Genomic DNA, 24,726 nt, shown 5'->3' on the forward strand with positions numbered 1-24,726 from the left:
TCATGAAAGAGGCATACTCAGTTTTGTCACCATTACAGAAACAGCTGTCTTTCTGATTTGAAATGGCATGGGAGAAGGTTCAAAGTGCTTTGTTTTGTGTCAGATGTTATGTTACAGCTATGTCAGCTATTTATATATGTCGGGGGGGTGGCATGGGTATGTTCACTTCAGTGGCATTATTGCTCATCTCCTTGTCTGTCTTTCTCTCACACACCAACATAGATACAAAGTACAGACACACATGCAGACACACAAACACAGACAATTTTATACACACAGAATCTGACAGTAGACATGACCTGTCATCCCATCCATGGTCCTTGTTTTTAAGAAATATGTGCTATTAATGGCCCTATAGCAGAACAGCAGATTGGTCATCTTATTAACCATCCTACTTTAGTATTCCTTGATGCTGTCAACATTACTGAGCCTCCCTGTGTTTTTTTATTAAACTTTACCTTCTCTTTTAGAATAATCTGCTGCTTTCTGATCTCTATTTAGTTTCTATTTTTCTATTAATATTAAACATATTTGGACATTCAAATCAATCCTGTTGAGTTTGTGCATACAAAGTCTGCTTTGAAATAGAAATTAAAAATTGTCTTGTTGATTAATTAATGGTTAAGTGATTCAAACAAATATGTTAGGGTTTGCAAACCTGTAGCTTAATGCCATCCTATGTTGTTGCGTAAAAATGGAATAGTCATTAAATAAATTAACATTTTTTATTTCAGAATTGTCATTATTTTATTGCATAGTGCAAAATGGGAAAAGAAGGGTGTGTATAAAAATTATAGATAATAATCTGCAAAGCTTGGGACAGAGAAAGAACACTGACCTATGCATTATTTCCAGTGAAAGTATAATATATATAAGATACTAGAACTGGCCACAGACTTTCTGATGAGAAACAACAACAGAACTCATTACTGCTGCCATGATAACAACCGTAACTATGTTACTGCAAGTCTGTTTTAAAAGTAAAATAATGAAAATGTTTTGGTGTAAACCTGCAGGCTTTCTGTAGGCTGCTTAGGAGTATGCATCACGCACTTACCTCCAGTAATTTTTGGCTGAATTTAAAATAATCGTTTAGCTTGCCTAGAGGGCAACAAACCATTCATCAATTATATGACAGAAGTTAATAGGATATTGTCAACTGCCCTTTGGGCTTTAGCTGTTCCTACTTCATCAGTGTGGAGACTAGGTAATCCTTTAGAACCAGAATGTGTCTTCTGTCTTTGTTTGCTGAGAGCATTTCTGAATGGTGCTGTATTTCTTTTAGCTCATTCCTCATATCTGGACCATTTGTGCATTTTGATTAGTTTCTTTTTTTAGCCTGTGTAGTTGCCACAAACTACAGTGGTGCTTGTAGTCCTGCTCACAATCTGCAAGGCTCTGACATCATACTACTTAGGAGACATTAGGATTAACCAGTCACATTACATCAATCTGGGAAGCCATGTTTTCTCTGCAATAGCCAGTCTTATCTGTCTGACTGCTTATTTGTTTAAACATCAGTTACATTTTCATAAACAGGGAAGCCTGTACAGAGAAGTCAGATTCATACAAAAACAGCTGAAGAAAAGCTACAGCAGAACATAACATATCAGTGTGTTTTTCTGTTTCATGACTAGGTTTTTGCAATAAACTTGTAAGTTTCATAATGCCCATTTATAAAATGTCAGATGCTTCCCAGTAGGTCACTATCACTGATTCCCATGGCATCATGACCACAGATTCGGTCACACTAGTGCTGGTTTTATCTTTGCCTGCTGTAGTGTTAATGGCAGTTGCTTAGGGTTCACTTCAATAGTACATTTTCATTTCCTTCCACGCTTGAGTGTTTCCAGTTATTTTACTTTTATGTACAGCAGATTCAGTAGACAGACAAAATATTTCCAACCAGATCTAAGGCATAGCTTCAGATGGACCCTGATAAACACATCTGTGATATTTAGCTACAGTCAAACTGCCATATCATAAAATAATTAGCTTAGTATATTGCAGGTTTATTTCACTCCAATGATATAACTATTTCACAGTATATACAATTCAGTCCAGGAAAAGCATATTATTGTAACAATTTTTTGTTTTTATTCTATGTTCATCTTCCTTTCTTTATGTTTGAGCCCAGAGTAAGATTTAAACATTTTATGCTATACTCTCACTGCAGCTCTTTATATTTCAGAATATCCATTTAGTGCACTACTCTTTGTTCAGATAAGAACTTGTTTCAGTTATAGATTTTCTCTTTATCAGTCTCCTAAAATATTATTTACTACTCTTAATGAGTGGACAAGAAAAATATATCCTCTGTAATACTATATTTTGTTGGTCACTTTGTATCTGACTTTTGCCCTGACCAAGAAGATGATGGATATCTCTCTACAAGAAGATAAATTCCATACATTAAAGTAGATGACAGAATTTTACAACTAAAAATCCAGAGGTACCCCCCAAAAAATGTTAGTGTTTTAACAGCAAGTCCACCACAAGTTATATTCACTTTATCAGGATATAAGAAAGGCAATACATAACCTTTAAGATTTGATTCTTGCTTCTTAAGAACTTAGCAGGAGGTCTAACCTCCCTTCTTCTCATGCTGAATGTTTATGATAAATTAATGGCACAGCAGTAGTCCTTCTCCTACAACATCTCATTGTAAGACATTTAGACTCCTTCTTGACAGGTCCCAGAGTGCTCTGCACAAGAGCATATTGGATTAATGGAAGTAATACAAAATATAAATCAAACCACAAATGAGTAAACCAAGTAGCTATCCAAGAACAGAGAAACTGTTAAAACTTAGTAGTTTTATTAAAAAAAAAAAACACTTTCCTGTAAAAGACTGTATCAAATTCAAAATAAAATCTGTAGATAAGTGCTTTCATCAGATAAAAATACTCACAAACCAAGCCGATTTTTATAATCTAATCAGGTGCAGTTAAACCCATCATGTGAGAGACAAGTCTCCTTAATCAGACAATATTATTGAGACCAATATTCAGACTGCAAATATTCCAGCCTGGATATGAATTCTTTCATATGAATTATCTCTCTAATGCTTTCAATTTTAATAAACAAGCAATAGAGACACAGTCATTAATTCCTGACCATACTGCAGCATTTAATCGTAATTGCCGCTGTAGCTATACTTTTTCTAAATAAAGATACCAAGGACTATTTCTTAAATTTGACTCCACCTGATCAATCTCAAAAAATTGAAATAAGTGGTCTGGATTATTGGCGATATGTTTTGCTAAAGTGTTATGAAGTCTTTGTCTTTTCATATCATAGACATGCTCATATACCCTATCATGGAGTCTTCTCTATGTTTTACTGATGTAGAAGCTAGAGCATATAGAGCATAAACCGCAAAATACCACGCTGGTCAAATTGCAGTTTTAACGTCCCCTTATTTCAAGAATTTTTCCATTCATCACAAATTATTTGCCCTGAAAGATATATCTACAATAAGTGCAGTTTCTACATTTATACATCCCACTTTTTTCATTCCGTGGCTTTATTTTTCTCTCCAATAGGGACTTTAGATTCTTATCCTTTCAAAAGGTTATTTTGGGTCTGAAAAAAGTCATTATAAAAGAGTTAGTATATGCATTTCTACAGGTTGTACTAGACACTATATTAGGTTGGGTGGGATTATTCAAAATTGGGGCAAAATGTTTATGTTCCCATTTGTTTAATACTTGCATCATGATGTCATGGGCAAACATAGGCAGATAATCTCATTTTACAAGCATGTTTTTCAAAAATTCACATTTGTCCCAGAAATCTAAATTGTCTGAAACCATGTGAGCGGCTCTGACAAATTGTCCTTCGACCACCGCTTTTTTCTGGGCTAAAAGATGGGTACTAGAAAAACAAAAGAAACTATTTTAGAAGTTCTCTTTTCTATGGATTTTAGTGATGAGACAGTGATTGATGTTGTCCTTCATAAGCCACATATCCAAATATGCCATTTCTGTATTGTGAACATGGGTTGTGAAGTGTAAAAAGATGGTTGTGTGATTAATGTACTCTATGACATTTTCAATTTGCCCCCTGATTTAATAAAATCTGGTAGGATCTGTGTAGAGCCTGCACAGAATGTATCAGTGTACATGGCCATAGTTCCTCACTGGCAGCATGCCATATATATTACTTATGGCATGTTGCCGGAGGAGATGACAGTAACACGGATATTGAATCCATGCAAGCAGCAATGTAGAGGCTGTCTCATACTTGTGGACTGTCGAGAAAACATCAAGACAGGTGGTATGCACAGGATAGTATTTTATTTTATTTTTATTTTTATGTGTTGTTTTGGGGTGAGGAGTGGTGCTTAGCTATGCCGAGCTGCACTTATACATATACACCTGACATCTGCTGTAGATCTAAAAATAGAAACCGGATGTAATCAATTATAATGTTTTTTTCTTTGGTCTGTCCCTATTTGTGTGGAGTGGCACAGTGCTTAGTAATGCAGTCAGACATCTAAAAATAGAAACTGGATACATTTAATTGTTGTAGTTGTGTTGTGGTTGGTAAAGCGCAGACCCGTGCAGCTTTGCTGCGCAACACTAAGAGGAGTCTTAGTAGTATATCTGAATATATACTGCTTCCCTTGCTATCCAAGTAGCTCGATAGGTTGAGTCATGACATCCAGTGCAGTAGGTCCTGGGTTCAAGTCCTAACCAATCATATGTTTTACATTTATTGCCATGAAAATGTGTCAGATGACTGAAACATCACTTTAATTTAAAATTAGAAAATTGTTACAGTTAGAAAAGCTGCGCAATGCTAAGCACCAGTTAAACAGGGTCAACGGTCTACAATGTTTGCACATTGCTAAGCTATGCTTAAACATTGCTTGTGCGAGCCTGTGCGATTCTGAGCTTTGCTGAAACGTTTTGTGCAAGTTTGTGTGAAGCTAAGTGTCATGGTGCTTTTAAGAAAGTTACAGTATGTCGTGTAAGGGTGGGAATGCAGCCTATATAATGTCCAATAGGTGGGAATTTCACACCATTCATTGGAGTCTTTACTTAGCTGTCAGTATGCCTGATGGGGTTGGAGAGGGAGTGCACTTTCAGGCATAGAGGTGGGGTGTAGAGGAGTCCAGAGTGTTTGTTGGACTCCTGGTGAAAAACTATGAACTCTGGCTGCTGCAGGGTGATTACCAGGACTCAGAATGTAAGTCTGAGGCCTGGGATTGGTTGGCTAGGGAAATTATCAATGCTACTGGTATCCCCCACACTGGTGAGCAGTGTCATCCCCACTACAATGACCTGAAGTGGAGGAAGAGGGGAAGCTTGGACACCTGGGTCCAAGAAGCTTGGGCTGGGCAGACCCCACAGATATGTAACTATGTTTGCCAGTACCGTAGAAACTTACCAGCTGAACCTGTACAAAATTGGCATGCATAATAGTTTGCTTCTCTTTCAGCAGCTGCAGATGAGAGGGCTCGCAGTTTCCATTCCCATACAGGGCACCTGGCCAGGATGAGGTGAGAGTGTGGTAAGTAGGGAAAAATTAAAGTAATAACATAATGCATAACGTAATCTTATAATAAATTAGTTACAGAGTTTACTATCTTAACAGTCAGGTATGACATACGTGGGACATGTAACATGTTTAGTAATGTGTCACTGCCTACCTGAAATGATAGACCAAGTTAAATCAGTTAAACATGCAGTACTGTGTAGTATAACTTCCAAACATCAGTTAATGTTGTGGTCTACCAATATTAAGAGTCACGGTTCTGGTCTGCCCATTGTCTGAAATATGCTGCAGGTTGCCCTCATTTAATGGACAGGGTATATGGGTTATCCCATTAGACATCATTCACAGCTATCCATGGTCTACATGCTAGACTTATAGAAACATTAATCAATAAAATCTAAAGGGTGACGGTGATTTGATATGTAATGTTTTCTTTTTTTTTTTGAAAATCTTTTTATTTTATTATCTTATAGACAAACAATACAAACCACAGAAGAACACTGTACAAACATCAACAAAAACTATATACAACTATACATTGCCCATATCATTCACAATATATACAACAGATAATACATTAAGGAGATATAATACAAAAATGAAAAGTGTTTCAGGTTAAAAGACAATCAAAGAATACATTCCAAAAATTTTCAGAACAGAACTTGTGATTACCTTTATAAAAGAGATACTTTTGTGCCCTAATATGCCTAATTACCAATTCCTTTAGACCTTCCCATGTTAGTGCGGCTTGGCACTTCCAATGCAATGAGATATAATATTTGATAAATATGACAATTGAAATCACCACCTTGAGCTGAGCTTTAGTAATATTATCAGGTGGGATATGTAATAAAGCAAATTGCCAAGAGAGTGTTGATTTTTCGTATCCCATTTTCTCCAGAATAACTTTAAGGGCACACCATAGTCTGTACACACATTTGCAGCTCCAGAAAATGTGATATATATCGGCTGCTTGATCCTTACAAAATGGACACAGAGAAGACGAGTTGGGGTGAATTTTATTAATGATTGCAGGTGTTAAATACGCATTATTGGTGATCATGAGTTGCGTATAAAATAATTTTTTAAAAGGGATATATTTAATACTTGATTTGAAAGCCTCTTTCATTAGTGCGGGAGTTATACTCGGGTCCTTATCTGACCAGAATTTAGAAAATACTGGCAAGTTGTTAGATCTGATAGAGATTAATAACTTATATACATTGGAAGTCATTTTCTTTTTTAGCAGAAGAAGTTTCCAAATAACCTTGGCAATTTCGATATTTTCTCTAGATAAGTCAGGATGATCATAGTATGGATTCAATAGTTCAAAGATTTGTCTAGTTATTAAAGTATATTTATTGGATAAATTGAAGGTTTGCCTGATCTCGGATAACTTCAGATGTTTGACTAAGAAAAAGTCTGCCATGCACTTATCCTTAATAAGGGGGAAATTGTCCAGATTTATCAAGTTACCATTTAGAGTTAAATTGGGATTTAGATGTATTGGTTGGAGGAAATGAACGCCTGCAAAAGTTTTAGCGAAGACAATAGTTTATGAAATCTGATAACGTTATATTTCAGGCCATAAAAGATTTTATATTTGTCTAGACTAACTTTGCTCAAGAAAGGTAAGGCGGATGGATTGAATTTAAGGGATCTAATATAATTGAAGTAAAGTAATACCCAGTTAGGGTGCCAGGCATCTGAGGTATTAATATAGTTTGCTATCTTAATAATTCTACTACTTTGAATAATATCATAGTAAAGTTTGAAGTCAGGAAGAGAAATACCACCCAAATCCTTCAGGTACGTAAGTTTAGAATCTGAAATTCTCACCGATTTAGGAGACCAAATAAACTTAGAGAAGGTTGAGTGTAATTTATTGAAAAAGTATAGAGGGATAATCGAATTAGTCGAGTTGAAAATATACAAGAATCTGGGAAGGATATTCATTTTATAATAGTTGCACGTGCCATAAAGGGAAGCTTAAGTTGAGACCATCTCTTTAAATCCCATTGCACCTCCTTCCAAAGAGAAGAAATGTTCTCCTGATACGAAATAGATTGATCAGTTGAGAAAGTTACCCCAGGTAACGAAGACTTGAATTAACTGGAATAACATCAGAGGAAAAATTTAGGGATATGGTGATGTGATATTAACCGGAAAAATTTGAGATTTGTTTTGTTAACTTTGTAGTTGGCAAATTTAGAGAAGATATTAATGGATTTCATGATTTTCTCTAAGTCAATTTGGTAAAGAGAGGTAAATATTTAGATCATCCGAAATGCCGAGAGGGGATACTAGTTCTAAATAGCTTGGGGATGATCTGATGAGTTTTTGTTTAATAAGAAGGAAGAGAGGCTCTATATATAGATTAAATAATAAAGGAGAGAGAGGGCAACCTTGTCTCGTACCATTAATTATGTTAATCCTCTCAGATATACCATTATTAATATGTAGTGTTGTATAGGCTTTGTGGTAAATGGTCTCAATAAATTTTGTGAACGATGTAGGAAAGTTAAATAGAGGTAGAATAGAGAGTAAAATTTCATACTCATTCTATCGAAGGCCTTAGAAGCATCTATTGCTAGAGTGTACAGGGGGTACCTAGCTAAAGACGAGAAAGTTATCATAGCTTCTAAAGCTAGAGTATGATCTGAGGTCTGTCTATTTCTAATGAAGCCTGATTGTTCTTTAGAGACTATACTAGGTAGCAGTACTTTAAGTCTATTGGCAAAAATTTGGGCCAAGATCTTTAAGTCTACATTAATAATGGATATGGGTCTAAAATTTTCCGGTTTGGTAGAATCTGCTTTACCTTTAGGGATAAGAATAGTCTTAGATGCATTGAAATGGGGATCACTTACACCCTGGTGGAGAATATGATTATAAATCAAATATAAAGCCTGTGAGAACTTGTTGGGATATAATTTGTAGAATTCTGCTGTGAATCCATCAGGACCCGGGCCTTATTCAATTTGAGGTTATTGATCACATCCAGGACTTCCTGAGAAGTAATTTCTTTATCTAACAAGTGAAATTGATCCGTATTTAGTTTTGGGAAAGATAATTCTTTAAGGGTATCATATAGCACGAAAAAATCGATAGGGTCATTAGGTGAGCTATAGAGCTCAGTGTAAATTTTTTGAAAGATTTTTATAATATCCTGTGTATCATGGTAGAGTTTGTCTTGATAAGAAATTTGAGAGAAAATGTGTGATGGTTTATTCTGATTAATTAGCCTAGCCAAGAACCTAGACGGGCATTGAGCCCAATCGAATATTTGGCCAGCATTTTGGTTTCATGAGCTGATAAATTATCTGCCTGTAGAGATAAATAATCTTTCTGCATCTTAACTAACTGCGATTCTATCTTGCTATCATATTTGATCTGCAGTTTATTCTCCCATTCTGATATTTTCTTGCTCAATTCAGACTCCCTTTTATGATATAATTTCTTGAAGTAAGAGGCTTTATTTATCAGAATGCCCCTAATTACCGCCTTTGTGGAGGCCCATAATATATCTATAGGAATATCCTGGTCTTTTGATGCTTGTATAAATTGGTTTAAGTTATCTTCTATAATCAAAGCAATTCCTTCTTTTGAAGTAGATTAGGATTAAGTCTCCACCACAATGGACTATTTCTACTGTTACACCTCTGATTGTAATCTAGGGAGAGGGATAACTTCGAGTGGTCAGATAAATTTCTGTTATCAATATGTAGTTCTATTTGGTAGTTAGCCAGGATTGAAGAAAGAAGAAAGAAATCAATTCTGGACCAACTCTTATGACAATTGGAGAAAAAAGTGAAGTTAACTCTATTAGTGGGTTTTCTGTGTGATATAAATGGGTCAAGCAAATTGAAATCTTCCTTGAGCTCAGCTAATACTGACACGGCTAGTTTATTATAATTTGTATTACCATTCAACCTATCTGTAGTGGGGTTCTGAACGGAGTTCCAATCTCCTCCTATAATAAAATAGTGGTTGGGGAAGGAGGAGAGAATGTTGTAAATAACCATATAGAAATTTTGTTGGTTAGCACAAGGAGAGTAGATATTCAAGAATACAATGGGTTTATCAATGTGGGATAACTTGGTAGTAAATAAACACCATCTGCCGTCCTTGTCAGATTCACATTTAATAATATCAAAAGGGAATTTTTTCTTTATTATTATGGCAACCCCAGCACTATTCGATTTAACTCGAGTCAATGATCTTTTCACCCACGGCCTCCTTTTTCGTGCTCCCATTGGTAGCTGAGCAAATGTGTTTCCTGAACTAAAATTATATCAGCTTTTGATTTAAAGCACATGTGCATGAAGAGTCTCCTTTTTTTGATCAGCTGTAATCCCTTAACATTCCAAGAATCACATATAATCATACAGCTACCTATTCAGTGGGGAATAATAAGTGTGGTATGGAAGTATAAAAGGAATAAAAGACATGGGAAATATATCTCATAACCTGAAACTTATAAACTTCTATTAGTAGAATATGGGCAAAACCGCTAAAAAGAAACACCCTTCCTGCCTAACAACCGAGCATAAACCCCTCACCACAGGCCCGGAAGGGAAAGGGATTTTTGGGAACTTTGAATTAACTAACCTAACATGAGGGTAAATCAAAGAACCCCCCCTCACCTGAGGGAAGTATAGACCCCCAAAAGATCCCCTAATCACCCTTAGGTCTAGACCGCTTATCCTCCCCATCAGGGTTAGGAATTCGAACCCAGCTCGGCATTTAAGAATTTGAACTGTGAAACAAATAGTGCATAAACCATTCAAAGATAACAATTGCATAAATAAAAATGACACATGTTAATAAGACAAAATACTATTTCTCATAAAGGTAATGAAAACAATCAGCTATGAGAGAAAAATGAGATTAGAACTATAGCCTAATCCAAATGTCTAAAACTGCAACAAGACAATAAAAATGTTTATACTGAAACAGAAACCTCATAGAGTGTCATGTCACGAGACATACCTTAATTTTATGATCCCATAAATATCCCCTTAGTATAAAAGGGACCATATATGCACTGAGTAACTGATCTCGGTCAGTTCGAGGTTAATCTAAACAATATATTCATTGCTGAAAAGCAACAACGCTGATAGTGATTTCTACGTGGAGAAACTGCCCCACCAAAAGACCCTATAAAAGGACCAAGCATCTCGTGACCCCTAGCTATAAGGTACACATTGAAAAAACATAAACATAAATGAGTGAGCATTCCTATATAACATAAAATATATCAAGGCTGAGACCTTATCCAAACCAATCCCCCACTAGTACCTGTATAACTATTCCCAGCACGCAAATAAACGCAAAAATATAGGAATGCACTAATTTTAGCCTCCAAATAAATAGGCACACTAAACCCCAAACTTAATGGCGGCCTCCTCACCGAGTTTTCAGCCTTACAATTTCTACAAAAAAATTTTAACCAAAACTATTAGATGCTAGATCAAAGTTGGATCACAACAATATTATTAGGAAATTATTCTACTGAAATCTTATTATATTAGATGAGAGAGTAAAGTCTGCAGAATGGTATTCAAAACATTCCTATAACATAAATACTATAAGAAGACACTTATGACTTTAACTACTTAGGAAAATGCATGAACAATACCTTCTACAATGTATTTAAACTAGTAGGAAACCCAGGGACAGATTATTCAATGAGTCAAACAAGAAGAAATCCGGTCCCAAACATACAATTTAAGAATTAGGAAACATTTTCCAAACAAGGAGCTACAAGTTCTGTCTTGTTTGACATATCAACCAGCAGTAACATCTGACACAATGCTACAGAAAATATTTTAAATTGTAGTACAACCTTGTTTCATGCTTCACCTATTTAGCATATAAGTACATATAAAAACAGAAGCCTTAACAAATCTTCATCACCCAATTAATTGTACAGTACTTGCTCAAAGAGTAAAAATAAAAATGAGCACATCTGACATGACATTTCAGAGACCTCAAGCACTACAACACCTCTGAATACTGATAAGCAATCCTGTACACTGACATTTCTCTAATATTTGGCATGGGACTAGAGACCTGACAGCAGCAACCCCATTATAAGTAAATACATTGCTTGATTAATACATATTAATAAGGTATTAAAGTGTTAAGCATTTCTTAATGTGGTGTACTACTAAAATAAACTAACATTATACCAATTTAACAGAACAGGAAAACTTCCCATACCAAGACCTCAGGTGACAGTTTTGGTTGACTGCATATACACTTTGTATATAATATTTATGAAAACAGCTTGCATATACTACAGCATTAGCTCAAAGAGTAAAAAAAATAAATAAATAAAAATGAGGACATCTGTCATGGTATTTCAGAGACCTCAAGCATTACAGCCCCTCTGAGTACTAATGTGAAATCTTGCACACTGACATTATTCCAACATTTGTCAAAGAACCAAAGACCTGCCAGTTGTAACTCCACTATAGTCTAAACCAATGCCTAATAATTACAGATTAACAAGGAATTAAAAAGTTAAACATTACTTAATGAAGTATACTACTAAAGTAAGCTAACACTATATACATTTTACATAACAGGAATACTTGCCATATCAAAATCAATAAACATGAAAGTCCCAAACAGCGACCAGGAAAAATGTGAACCATAACTTCCAAATCTTGCACAGTCAAGTCCAGCAGTAATCCAAGTTCCCGACGACCGGTTGAAGCCATTAAAAAAAAACAAAAAAGAGAAACAGCCTTAACAGACTGCATGTAGCTTGCTTTCACTATTATTTAAAAGGGCAACATCCACTCTATGGACAGAGTACTGATTTACTCATTTCTGAGCGGAATCGCCACTTTAAGAAATGAAAAAGAAGAAAAACTGCACAGCCAATCAGCGAAGGCGGGCGCCATGATGTGACACGTTTAGAGGAGATTATGAGCCCTAGCATGATGGGAAATGAAGTTCTCTGTGGCCCATCCACCATGCTGAAGCAGGCCTTCATCCTGGGAGTACAAAAATACCTGTTCTCGTCGTCGGGAGCATTAAAACACGGATCGGAGCACTACCATGCCATGGAAATACATCTGAAATCCTCCAGGACACAAAGGTAAGAGTAGAATAGCTTATATCAGATCAGGACAAACATTAAAAACTTTGGAGAACACTTCTTTAGCTTCTTTACTATTTTTTGCTTCATATTTTGAATCTTTGAAGTTAAATAATAATGTGTTTGGATATTTCATCTGGAATCTGATGCTTTTTGATGAGGAAACCACAGTAAGGAGATAATTTTCTTCTTTCCAGTTTGATAGGGGCTGGCAAATCCGGAGAGAAAGTAATTTTAGATTCTCACCAAGTAATAGATTTCTTAGATCTGGCTGAAAGTAAGATTGAGGCAGCATGCTGGTAGTTTAAGATCTTCACATAAACATTCCTGGGATACTTATTTAATGTATTGTCTGCAACTTGTCTAAGGGCTCTGTGAGCTCTTTCAATTGATATTTGAGCAGTTAGAGCAGGATTGTCCAGTAAAAGGGAAAAAATCTCAGTGATGCATTCAGGTAGAGAACTGTGTGAGATAGATTCCGGTATTCCTCTTATGATGATGTTATTGCGTCTTGATCTTGCCTCAAGATCTAATATTTTGTCCTGTAAATCCTGAATGATAGAGCAATTGGAGTCACAGCTTTTTTGTAATTGATCAATTTTAAGTTCATTTTTTGAGACTTTTAACTCAGTATCAGAAATTCTGGTTAACAATCTGTCTAGAGAGTCACCGAAGGATTTAAATTGTGTGGAGAAACTTTGAATAGCCTCTTGGATAGGCTGTAGAGCTATTTTTAACTCTTCCATGTTATTAGGGTTGTTTTTATTTTTAGAAGAAGTAGAGTTCACTGAAGATTTAGACATGTCTTGTGGATGCTGTTGTTGTTTGCCTGTCCTGGCCCTTTTGGTATTAACATCTTTTTCAGGAGAAGAGATTGCAGAAAACTTCGCTTTTGTAGTTTGTAAGTCCATCAAATCCGAAGCATGAGACATACCAAGAGTATTTAGTTATTTTTTCCAAGTAATCCAAGTATTTAAAAGCTGAAATATTTGTTACAGGTAGAATTTGTAGCACAGAGACAAACTGCACACCAGAAGCACATGTATGAGAAACAGCCGGAGGCCCAAACTAATCCAAGGTAATCTTCTATTTTTATACAAACAGAAGATGCAATCCAAGAAAAATACAAAGATAGAATGATAACCTCCGATCAAAGGTACGATTTTTTTCTGGGATAGAGTTGTTTTCTTCACAAAATGTTGGTTAAAGATGTTGATGTTATGCAGAGCTGAGTTCCTACCCTGTTCACAGGACGGTAGCCATCTTGAACTTGATATGTAATGTTTTCAAATAAAAGTGTTCACTATTCCTCTATTCACAGCATGTGTACTGTAATCTGACACCAGTCAACTGTGAAATGTAAATAAATAAAGAATGCAGCAAAACTGTCTGACATAAATGTAGTGCATTACCCAGAGTAAGGTTCAAGCCTGTTTTCTGTTAATTTTGTCTGACATAATACTTTATATAGCACCTAGGCAATAAACATGGTATATGGGTAAAGTTGCTGATGTCCTGGACTGCTATCCATGTGTCTAAATGGCAGATATTAGGAAACATTTTCAGTACAGTTTAACTCAGAAGTGTTCTTTGATAAGTAATCTTTTCAAATAAGTGTTCATTATTCCTGTAATAACTGCATGTGTGTTCTAATCTGATACCAGTCAACTGTTAAATGTTAATGAAAAAAGAATGTAGCCACAAATGTCTGAAATGCATATAGTGCAATAACCAGATTAAGGTTTAAGCCTGTATTCTGCTCATTCTGTCTGAGATAATGCAATATATTCCACCCAGGCAATGAACACTGTATATGGGTAAGATAATTGAAGTCCTGGACTGCTATCTATGTGTCTAAATATCAGATTTAAAAGAACATTATCAATAAAGTTTTAAACAGGATTGTGCTTTGATAACTACTGTATTTAACTAAAGTGCTCATATTCATGTGTTCACTGCATTTGGTTCTCAATGTGATACCACACACAGCTATGCATGTGTGTAAATGTAGGGTTTCACACAATATGTTACAATAAAAGTCGTAAAGGAGAATAGTGTTTTGAGAATTCATGATATTGAAATAAAGTACACATAATTCCTGCAGTCACTGCTTGTGGGTTCTAATCCCATGGCAGCCAACTGTAAAATAACCAGTTGTCAGTGTACTTAGTGTACACAAACATACCTCTCAACTGTCATGCTTTTGAAAAATGTAATGGCTAGTGCCCCATATGATTGGCCATTGATTACAAGATACACAACATTACTTGGAAAGCAATTTATTGGAAAATCTGTTTACAGAACACCTTGGTTATAATGTTTGAGTACATTATGTAAAACAGTTCCCTGTAGTTGTGCCTGTGTACCAGGATTTGTTAGTACTTGGTCCATACTGTCCCATGCTAACAGGTTGAGAGGTATGTACGTGTAACATCATCTATACAAGAATTGCTGTCACTGTACTCATAACTGAAACTGCACATCTATAGAAGTATGTATTAGTAGTCTGTGTAGTCATATTACCTGCAAAGTTACAAATGGCATGTTTTTGCCTCTCTTCCCACCCCTTATCTGGTTTAATTTATTAATGTTATGTATTATTATGATTTGATATTAATATATTATTTGTAACTAACTGTTATGTTGGCCTTATGTATTACTTCATACTGGTTTGCTGTTAACATACTTTACTTATTGTTACTTATTGTTCTGTTCCTCATAATATTCCTTTATATGTCATTTGATTAATCAATATTATCTTCCATTATGTTAATGCTAACATTTGTTTGGTTATTTCTTTTGTTAACTTATGTTAATAATTAATGTACTACAGAGTGACAAAGTAGGTCAGTTTCTGGTGATCCACCTACCTTGGCTCCCCTGGCCGTGGCACCGGGGCCCAGCACACCTGGGATGCAGCCTGGTGGTGCATTCTCTGCTGCTCCTGCACTACCTGCAGTGTTGGGTAGTTTTGCCCCACTGGCTGGGGATAGGCCTCCCTCTGGGAGTGGAGGTCGACGGGGTGATTTTGTCACCTCTGAGGAACTGCCATGTATGCTGGATGAGTTGCAGCTCAGAACTGTTGGTGCATGCCTATGCCAAATGGAGAGCATGCTGTCCATCCAGGTGGGGCGACATCACCCTAGACACCAAGGTCCACCACTGCCACCACAGAGTCAGTGAAGGAGCAGTGCTGACAGTCCCATGGATAAGAACTTGAGTCGCACTGCTGCCGCGTGTGACACTCATGGGACTGGGATTCCATAACTCCATCCCCACTCAAGGTGTTCACCCCCCTCTTGTGTTACACACTATCCCTGTCTGCTGTCTTGTCTGTCTTGTTTGTCAGCAAAAGCTTCCTCACCTACCCAACTTAACTCCCCCACATGTGCCTCTGTTCTTTCTCCAACATTCCACTCTCACCTTAAAAATAAAAATGGGCACATGTCCCAAAAAAAAAAAAATAAATAATCCCATACATAGCTCTCTATTTTGCACACATGTCACTGGACACATGAAATTTGGTCCAATTGGCTTGACAATGCACTTATGTTGTCGTCACCCCTCTCTGGAGGTGACACTAAAAAATTTAGCTAACAAATCTGTGAAAATGCACAGTGGAAATGGATAGCTATGGTTCTGTCCTACACCTGTCCTGCACATCCCTACCTGCCTTTCACCTTGTTTTTTCCCCCTGCTTGCACACCATTTCACCACTGTCTTATCGCCTCATTTTTCTTTTCTTTAAAGATTTTTTATGCGACGTGGTGTGGCACGCCATGATGCTTAGCTATGCTAAATAGCTCTACATTGATATATGCTTTTGAAAAAACATTAATCACATTCAAAAAATACATTTGCACCCTATTTCAAACCCAGGACCATCACACCTACAGAACAGTGGATCAACCCTCCAACCATACAGCTGCTAATTAACACAGGTGTTTTAATCACGGCATAGTAATGCTCAAGTTCCTGTCATTAAGTGTGTTGAAGTGATGATGCGCATCATGCCACACCGTGCAAATTAACTAAAAGAGTAAGAGAAAAATAGTACTGCAATTGCCACTGTAGTAGAGAAATACATCACTATAAAGCCACACACATAAGCATAGACATAAGTGAGGTATCTAATAGCAGGTAACCCTGCAATTATATGTAAAACATGTAAGAATGCACTTGCTAAAACATTAATGGAAAATAGGATTTTAACTGAAACTCTGGTATACAAATCCATACACATAATAATAGTTGTAACTGCACTATTTAACAGCAGATAACTGTGGAATGATAACTACGACATGTAAAAATACACCTGCTATAGCAGTGACTCTGTCGGCTGGTCTGTAAAATACAATGAGAATATTAGTTTTTTGGTACACATGGTCCTGGGTTCAATTAAAGCTGCATCTAGCAATGAAACTACATGTATGTGGACATCAACATTATAAACAGTGATATGTATGTCTGTCTCACCTATTTATCCACCCAAAACAGTACAGTTGGAATGTCTGCATCTAAATTATAGAGGTCAAAGGCCTACAGATAAGAGCACTCTTAACTAGTCATAGTACAACACTAGAAGGTGCAGAGAATGTCAGGTAATGCAGTAGCCTGAATTCCCAGAGGATGTTGAAGTGTGTATTGAAACTGTGGTCAAGTAATATCAGACTACAGCCCAAAATGATTTGCTGGTGATATCACAGACAACCATAGCTGCACAAGTAACATAGATACAAGGAGGTTGAGCTTAGACGCAAGGCTTGCCAACACACACTTAATAGGGGAGTACCATGACATAACATGTGACTTGTCAGTTATCCAACTGCATGACATCATGGTTAATGTACCTCCTACCTTTTCTAGGACACATCAAGCATTTTGCCTTGTATTGTGTTACTGATACCGCTGGCTGACATACTTGCCTGAAACACATACCTTAATTCCCAATGGGATGGTACCATCATTCTGGCTCTGCTTATACAACAAGGCTGCCATAGGTCCCACACTTACTCTTAAAGTTTGTTATCCTGCAAAGTGTTCACCCTCCCTGCCTATTCAGCTTCAGCATGTAGCACACACATTTGTATGTAAAAAGTAGCTGCTATAGACATTCTCTCTGCTATGATGTAGTATCTGTACCTCAGTAATTTCCAACCCAACATATGAGAAAGGGGTTGTAATCTACACTGAGCCCTTAAATCTTGTTCATCGGTTGCATGGGATTGGCTGATTATACTGGAAATCAGCTGCATTGGCTGCAATTATCATTTCAGAAGCAAATATTGGTTCAGAGGCAATCACTTGCTAATGAGAACCATGTTGGAAAGGTAAACAGCTAAATAGGGGAACTATTGTGTATGAGAGTTACTTTGTAAGGTGAACTCATTGGTGCAGCATTTATATATCTGTACCTTTCAACAGAGGAGTATTGTACTCCATCAGCTATGTAACCATTTTGTTTCCAACATGATGCCTATATTTCAATATACTTAGGAGGTTGAGGATTAGATCATTAAGCCATTCTTAGAACTTTAATGATGGCATGTCATTGATCTCCAGATGTGTTACACCTACAGAGGAACTAGAGTACAGTAAAGGTAGAATGCTTTTTGTTAGTTAGATACACCAGTCTCCTGGAAATTTCCCTTGATAGAGGTTGTAATAATACACTGCTATTTGTTTGTCACTGTTTTTATATATTATAAGAGGGGTTTACACCTAAGGGCCACACTTCAATGGACTCCTTTGCTGGATGTGTGATCATACATCAGTATCTGTCATGACACAAACAGGAATAGCTGCCTATTGGTACTATACTAGTTGCATCCAGACCCTTACTATGTTTGCATAGTGTTGAATATGAGCTGTGTAATCAAGCAGTGAATACTGGTAGCCATCTGTTATTGCTGTATCTCTACATACTGTACTTCCAAGTATGTGAACCTGACATGTTTTGCCATTTTGTTGTCTTTGAGGAAATCTGTATCCCCGACACTGGGCCCCTTTTACAGATGCTGAAAATGACATCATCCTGGAGGTCCTGCATCAACATCATCAACTCCTGCTGTCCAGGGAGAGGCCAAATAGGGAAGAGCGGGCAGCACTGTGGGCTGACCTGGTTTGCCATGTGAATGCTATCAGTCACCAGACCAGGACATCTGAGAAGGTGCAACACCTTGGCACCGATATGATCAAAGCTACACACAGAAGAGCAGCAGAAATGGCCAGGGATCATGGTGTCACTGCTGGAGGGCCTGTGGCAGAACAACCACTGTCAGCCACTGATGACTTCCTGGTGAACCTAGGAACACAGGATAGCTCCCAGACATCTATCGCATGGTATGTTGGGGATGTGGGTGTCACCATTTCCACACAAAAGGAGCATGCAGGTATGCTTAGTTGGATCAGCAGTGGAATACTGCATCGTTCAGTGTGTCGGGGTGTACATAGTTTTATGTGGGAGTCAGGTATTTTTTGTGGGGAAGGTTAGACGTATTAGCCCATTATAGTGCAACACGTGGTTCTGTGTACACTACCTCTCCCTCAAATTTTAACAGGACAATCAGGAATCAGACGTGGTCATGCACCTGCTCCTGGTAAGCACAACACTGTTTTGTTACAGATGTAGATTTAGAGCAATGTATTCACTGAAGTGTCATCCCATGCCTGCCGGCTGGATTGCTATACTGCCTGCATGATTGCCAACTGCACAGATATTTTCCAACTGCACACAATTTACAGTCATACCTATGCCTTGTAGGTGTGACCACACTGATAGATTTGACAGCATTTTTAGGGCATTACAGATTGCCATATGTGCCAACTGTGCAGAGGTTTGACAAATGCGAACAGTGTACATCACTGTTGCTCATGAAATTCTTGATTAAAGAGCTTTTTATTTATAGGTAACTACAGATGTTTGTTAGAACATGATGTCCTCATGTACTAGTATATAAGGCTGGGGGTTAAACAAGTCTGTAATACTGACAGCATTATATACAGTTTAACATATATTGCAAGATAGTACCACTCAGCATAGTAGTGCAGGTGACTGGGGGGAATTGGTCTCTGTCCCCTTCACAACCTAATGTCAGTGTCTCTTCAGACTCTGATGGTGATGGTGGCCAAAGTGAGGCACAGGTGGGGGTTGCATTAGCTGAATCTGTCACAGAGATTGACACCCCTCTTCCACCCTCATTATCAATGTACACAGTCAGTATGCCTATGCATACCCAGTCCCCTGAGGACACAGATATTGGACAGTCAGAGAATGGGGACATTGAGTGTGGCTACTATGGCTACATTGAGTGTCATTATTGACCATACCCAAAGAGATGGTGAAGTTCCACACAGGCGGATTGATAGGGGTGCTCATTGGAGGCCTGCAGTCCTTTCATCACCTGTTGCAGGTGTCTTGTCACGTGTTATTCAGTGTATGTTTAGGGTCATCATGGAGGCACAGGCACATTCCAAAAGGAACTCCAGATGAATGCTCAGGGTTATGGATGCAACACAGTCTGACATCCATGATTGCCTCTATTACATTGCTGATACTCTGGATTGGTTGGCAGATGCAGTGAAAAGACATTGGTTTGAGACAGATCGCAGTAAATCTGTCTTGGAATGCACATTGTCTGTGATGGAATGTCTGGTTGGAGTTGAGAGTCAGACTCGTGGATGTAGGTCAGCAACTACATCTGGTTGTGCACACTCATGCTCCCGTAGTGGCAGTACATCCAGCTCTCCAGAGGGGAGTGTGCTGTCCACAACAAGATGTGGCAGGCCATGGGCTCATCATCCTGGGCATTCCCCTGGAGGACACAGTCCCAGCAGATGGCAGTCACCCTCAGATAGTAGCCCAGCATCTGACTTTGGGCATGGAGGTGCCAATGCAACTCTTGGCAGAGACAGTTCCTGTGTTTGGTGGTGGAGATGGTGAACTCTCAGCTCTACCATGCACAGTTCAGAACTGTCCAACATACAGACACTTAAGGCTAGCACTGGGCTTGACTGTGTTCATGCAGACACTGACACACCACTGTCACAATGAGGCCACCTACAGACACACACACGGCACATTTCCATGGTCCATCTTGACTGCTTCCCTTACTGACTCACACACATGCTTGCCAACCTTTTGGGTTAGCCTAGGTCTCCTGCACCCCCACCCAATACCATGTGAAACTGATGATACTTGCGCCACATCCCTGTTATCCTTGTCATCAATGCAGGGAAAAAAAGCTATGTGTCTGATGCACAGGTTGACTATCAAAATTACTATGTATTTGTGTCATCCATTGTTGCCTTTGATGTGCCACTTGTACTGGTCACTGACAGATATTTGCTGTCATTTGTAATGAGAAAACCACATTATTTTGTGTATATTACATTGGATGATGTTGTAATGGCTGTATACTTACACAACAAAAGGTGTTTCATGGAACTGTTTATGTTTCAGTGTCAAGATTGTATAGTACATACCATATAGGACATGCCAATGTGTACACAGGTATAATAAACCCATAAACGTCAGAACACAGGATGGAATGTCAGCACAGAAGAAAAATGTCTTCAGAAAGGTAAAGCAGTATAGGTGCATGGTTCCATAGCTTCATATGTGTATAACAGGCTAACAAGAACAATCGCTTCTTTCAGCCTAATCATGCATCCCTAATCTCTGACAAGGTCTGGTACCCTTGATAAGTGTAAGCAGGGTTTTAGGAGCTGACACATCTACAAGCTGTGGTGTACAAGATGAACCACCTACAATTTCCCTGTGTCCATTACAGAAATTTGCTCTAAACCAGTTAGGATTATCTTGTTCCACATCCCTTTGTGTAACTTGCACATGATGTGTGTTACAGCAGAAGTACATGGATGGAAAGCCTGTTACATATAGGGTGTATTGTGTGAGTTACATACCTGTCTCTCCAGCATGTCCTATTCATACCACAGTCAAGGTGTAGCTGTGTAGAACAGGTAATTCTCATGCTAGTCCTTTCTTGGATATGCACAAGGTACACACTGAGATCTGATACCTCCCTGTATAGCAGTCATACACCTCATCTCCAAAGCATGTAGGAGACAGAATACACAGTTACAGCCTTGACACAGTCTGCATAGGACATTTTATGTACGCTGTGTATTGGTTTAGTGTGGAACCTCTGTGACTGTTACAGTTGTCGGATATGCCTGTGTAGTCACATAGCAAAGGTTGCACTGCACTCCGTGATAGGTATGATGAGTGCCAAATACAGTGTAACAATGACATTCTGGGATTTACATGCCATACCTTTCTCTATAGGTTGTGCAACATTGAATGAATCCCTACATCTTACTGACCAGTGAATGGCAAAGGCTACATCACTCTCTGTGTCTGTAAGGCCCTGACTAATGGGTCAAGTGCTGAAGGTAGGTGGACAATACGGTATTTTCCAGGGGTGGATGACTTCCAAAAGTACAGTATTGTGCATTCCTTGGCATTTAGTATTTGTCAGTGGGTCTGGCAACAACTAAATGTGTGCATCAGCCCTTCCTGGATAATTGTTGGTTCTGTGTGAGATTCAGTGACAGCTCATCTGCAAATGTTCCCATTCTGAGGTCACTGACAGTGGCCATGACTGCAGAGAAGGGTACGGTTGGAGGGGTAGTCTCAGGAATGATGTGTGAGGGACATCCACTGGTGACTGGTCTCATTGTAGTGGTGGACTGCCTAATGCTATCTTCCCAGATAATGACTGTCAGGCACTTGGCTATTCACCAACTGACATACCAGTTTGTAAACAACCTGTACAGTGTTTCAACAATGCCTGATGGCCTAATCTTGTCAAATTCCTTCTCAGGCCATGGTAGGTGGAGTGAGTCATTTTCCCCTCATCCATTGCACAGTTAGCACTCAGTGAGGTCCACTGGTTAGGGTAGGCATAATCTGACATTGAACAAAACAAACTGGATTTGGGCCAGTGTCTGCAAGTGTTCTACATTGTTATGGATCATTTCCGTGATAACTGTTTTCATGACTTTAATTATGAGTAATGAGACATCTGGGGACAGTGCTGTGTCTGTACAGAGCACAGGCAAACAATGGACGGGAAAGTCATACATACACCCTGTGAATATAAAGAGGGTGTGTTTACACAATTATTCTGCATTTGGACACTACTCAAGCAGTGTGTACTGAAATGACACAATGATCTTGTGAGGAATGCTGACAAGAGGGGAGTCACCTGCAATGCTGGTGTCTGGCTACTACTACTGCTGGTCTTACCACAACCACTCTCTTCTGGGATACCATGCTCCTATACTTTATCTCTCACAAGAAGCAAAACATTAGTACCAAGCTCAATATGAGGAGCAGCCCACAGCCTGTTTATAGGTTCATAGGTTCATAGGTTGGTACTGGGCTATCTGCCTGGAGGCATATATTAGCCCAGCCATGTTGTGCGGTATTCACCGCCCCTTTAGTAGTTCCCTAGACCCTTGTACTAGCAGCTAGTACCCTTGGCCCCTATCTAGTAGTACTGTTGGTGTGATCCCCGGTGTGAACTTTCTGTTACCCATCCACTCATCAAGGTTCCTCTTGAAGAGTGATAGTGAGGGGCTCTGTCTTATGTAGATCAGGACCCTGTTCCATAGTAAGGAAAGTCTCTGCGAAGGGAATCTATCCCTCCAGCATGTTCTATTCATTGTTGTGTTGAGGTTTATATCCCTAGAGCGTGTAGCTCGAGTAGATTTGGTTTTGCTAAGATGGAGCATGTTCAACAATTCTGGGTTGGACATGACTCTGTACGTTAGACAGAGATCGCCTCTGAGAAAGCAGTATGCAACAGAGAACAGTCTTAGCTTTTTCAATTGTGCTGCATAGGGCAACTGTTTGAGGCCAGTAATCCTCTTGGTTAGGTACCTCTGTGGTCTCTCCAGCTGCTGGAGATGTCTAGCCAGGTACATTCCAATTGATGCATTGTACTCAATAATGGGTCTGATGAGGGAAGAGTAGAGGGGCACCATTACATCCTTAGATCTTGATGCGAACTCTTTCGTGATCAAATGGGTCACATAGAAGGATTTTCTAACCACTTTGGCAACATGGTTGTCAAAGGAAAGCTGACTATCTACTTGGGTCCCTAGATCCCTTATTTCTTCTTCAGATTTCAGGGATTACCTCCTATGTTGTAGTTTGCGGGTACTCTGTTTTTTCCAAAGGGGATTACTACGCATTTTATTTTGCATTTAGCTTGAGACCATGGCTTTGACACCATGCATCAGTCTCATTTAGGCCCTTCTGGAGGATCTCCATGTCGGCCGGAGACTCTTATTATAACACCCAGTTTGCAGTCGTCCGCAGACTTAGTCAGCCACAGCCCTTCTGTGCTTGCCTGTACTTCTGAGAAGTATATGCCAAACAGGAGTTTGTTCATCCACATAGTTGTCCCATGTCATGCAAGGCCCTGTAGGCTTCACATACCCTTTTTCAGGTAGATGCCTTAATGAGCAACCAGAGCACTCATTTGAGTTTGACATGTATTATGCCTTGTATTCAAGGGTTGGTAGGATTTCACTAGGGTACTGACCAGATGGCAAGTTGGAGCACAGCTGCAGTGTCACAATATAATATTCAATGTCCGGTGACATAGACATCTAAGGTTGCTCGAACTAGCACCACAGTAGCAGTGATCCCTATTGGTGACAATTTCACAACAGTTTATGCAGCCTAACCTTCAGCAGCTTCATGGTGCACATCTACATGACATGGATCTGAAGCCTACTGCAGAGGAGTGGCCACCTTTGGGCAATGTGTGTGTACCTCACACATATCCTAGGTATACCATACTGTACATTTATGTAACTGGAACACATACCTGTGTTCCCACATCATGTCACGCAACATCCAGTTTGCTCTCTGGTTGCTTGACAGACACTGTAGACTAACAAGGCCAAAGTAATGATTTTAAAGTTGAACAAGGTCTCTGTGCATGCACAGATATACACATCCCCACTACAAGGTATGCCTACAGATAGTGTGTTTGCGGCTCTCAATACCAAGGGTCTAGCAGCATGACCCTAACATAGCTGGAGTTATACATTGTCACATTTGTAGGTATGCCATTGTG

The sequence above is a fragment of the Protopterus annectens genome, chromosome 10.part0, assembly GCF_019279795.1.
Source record: "Protopterus annectens isolate FY-2018-M chromosome 10.part0, PAN1.0, whole genome shotgun sequence".
In the NCBI taxonomy this organism is placed as follows: Eukaryota; Metazoa; Chordata; order Ceratodontiformes; family Protopteridae; genus Protopterus; species Protopterus annectens.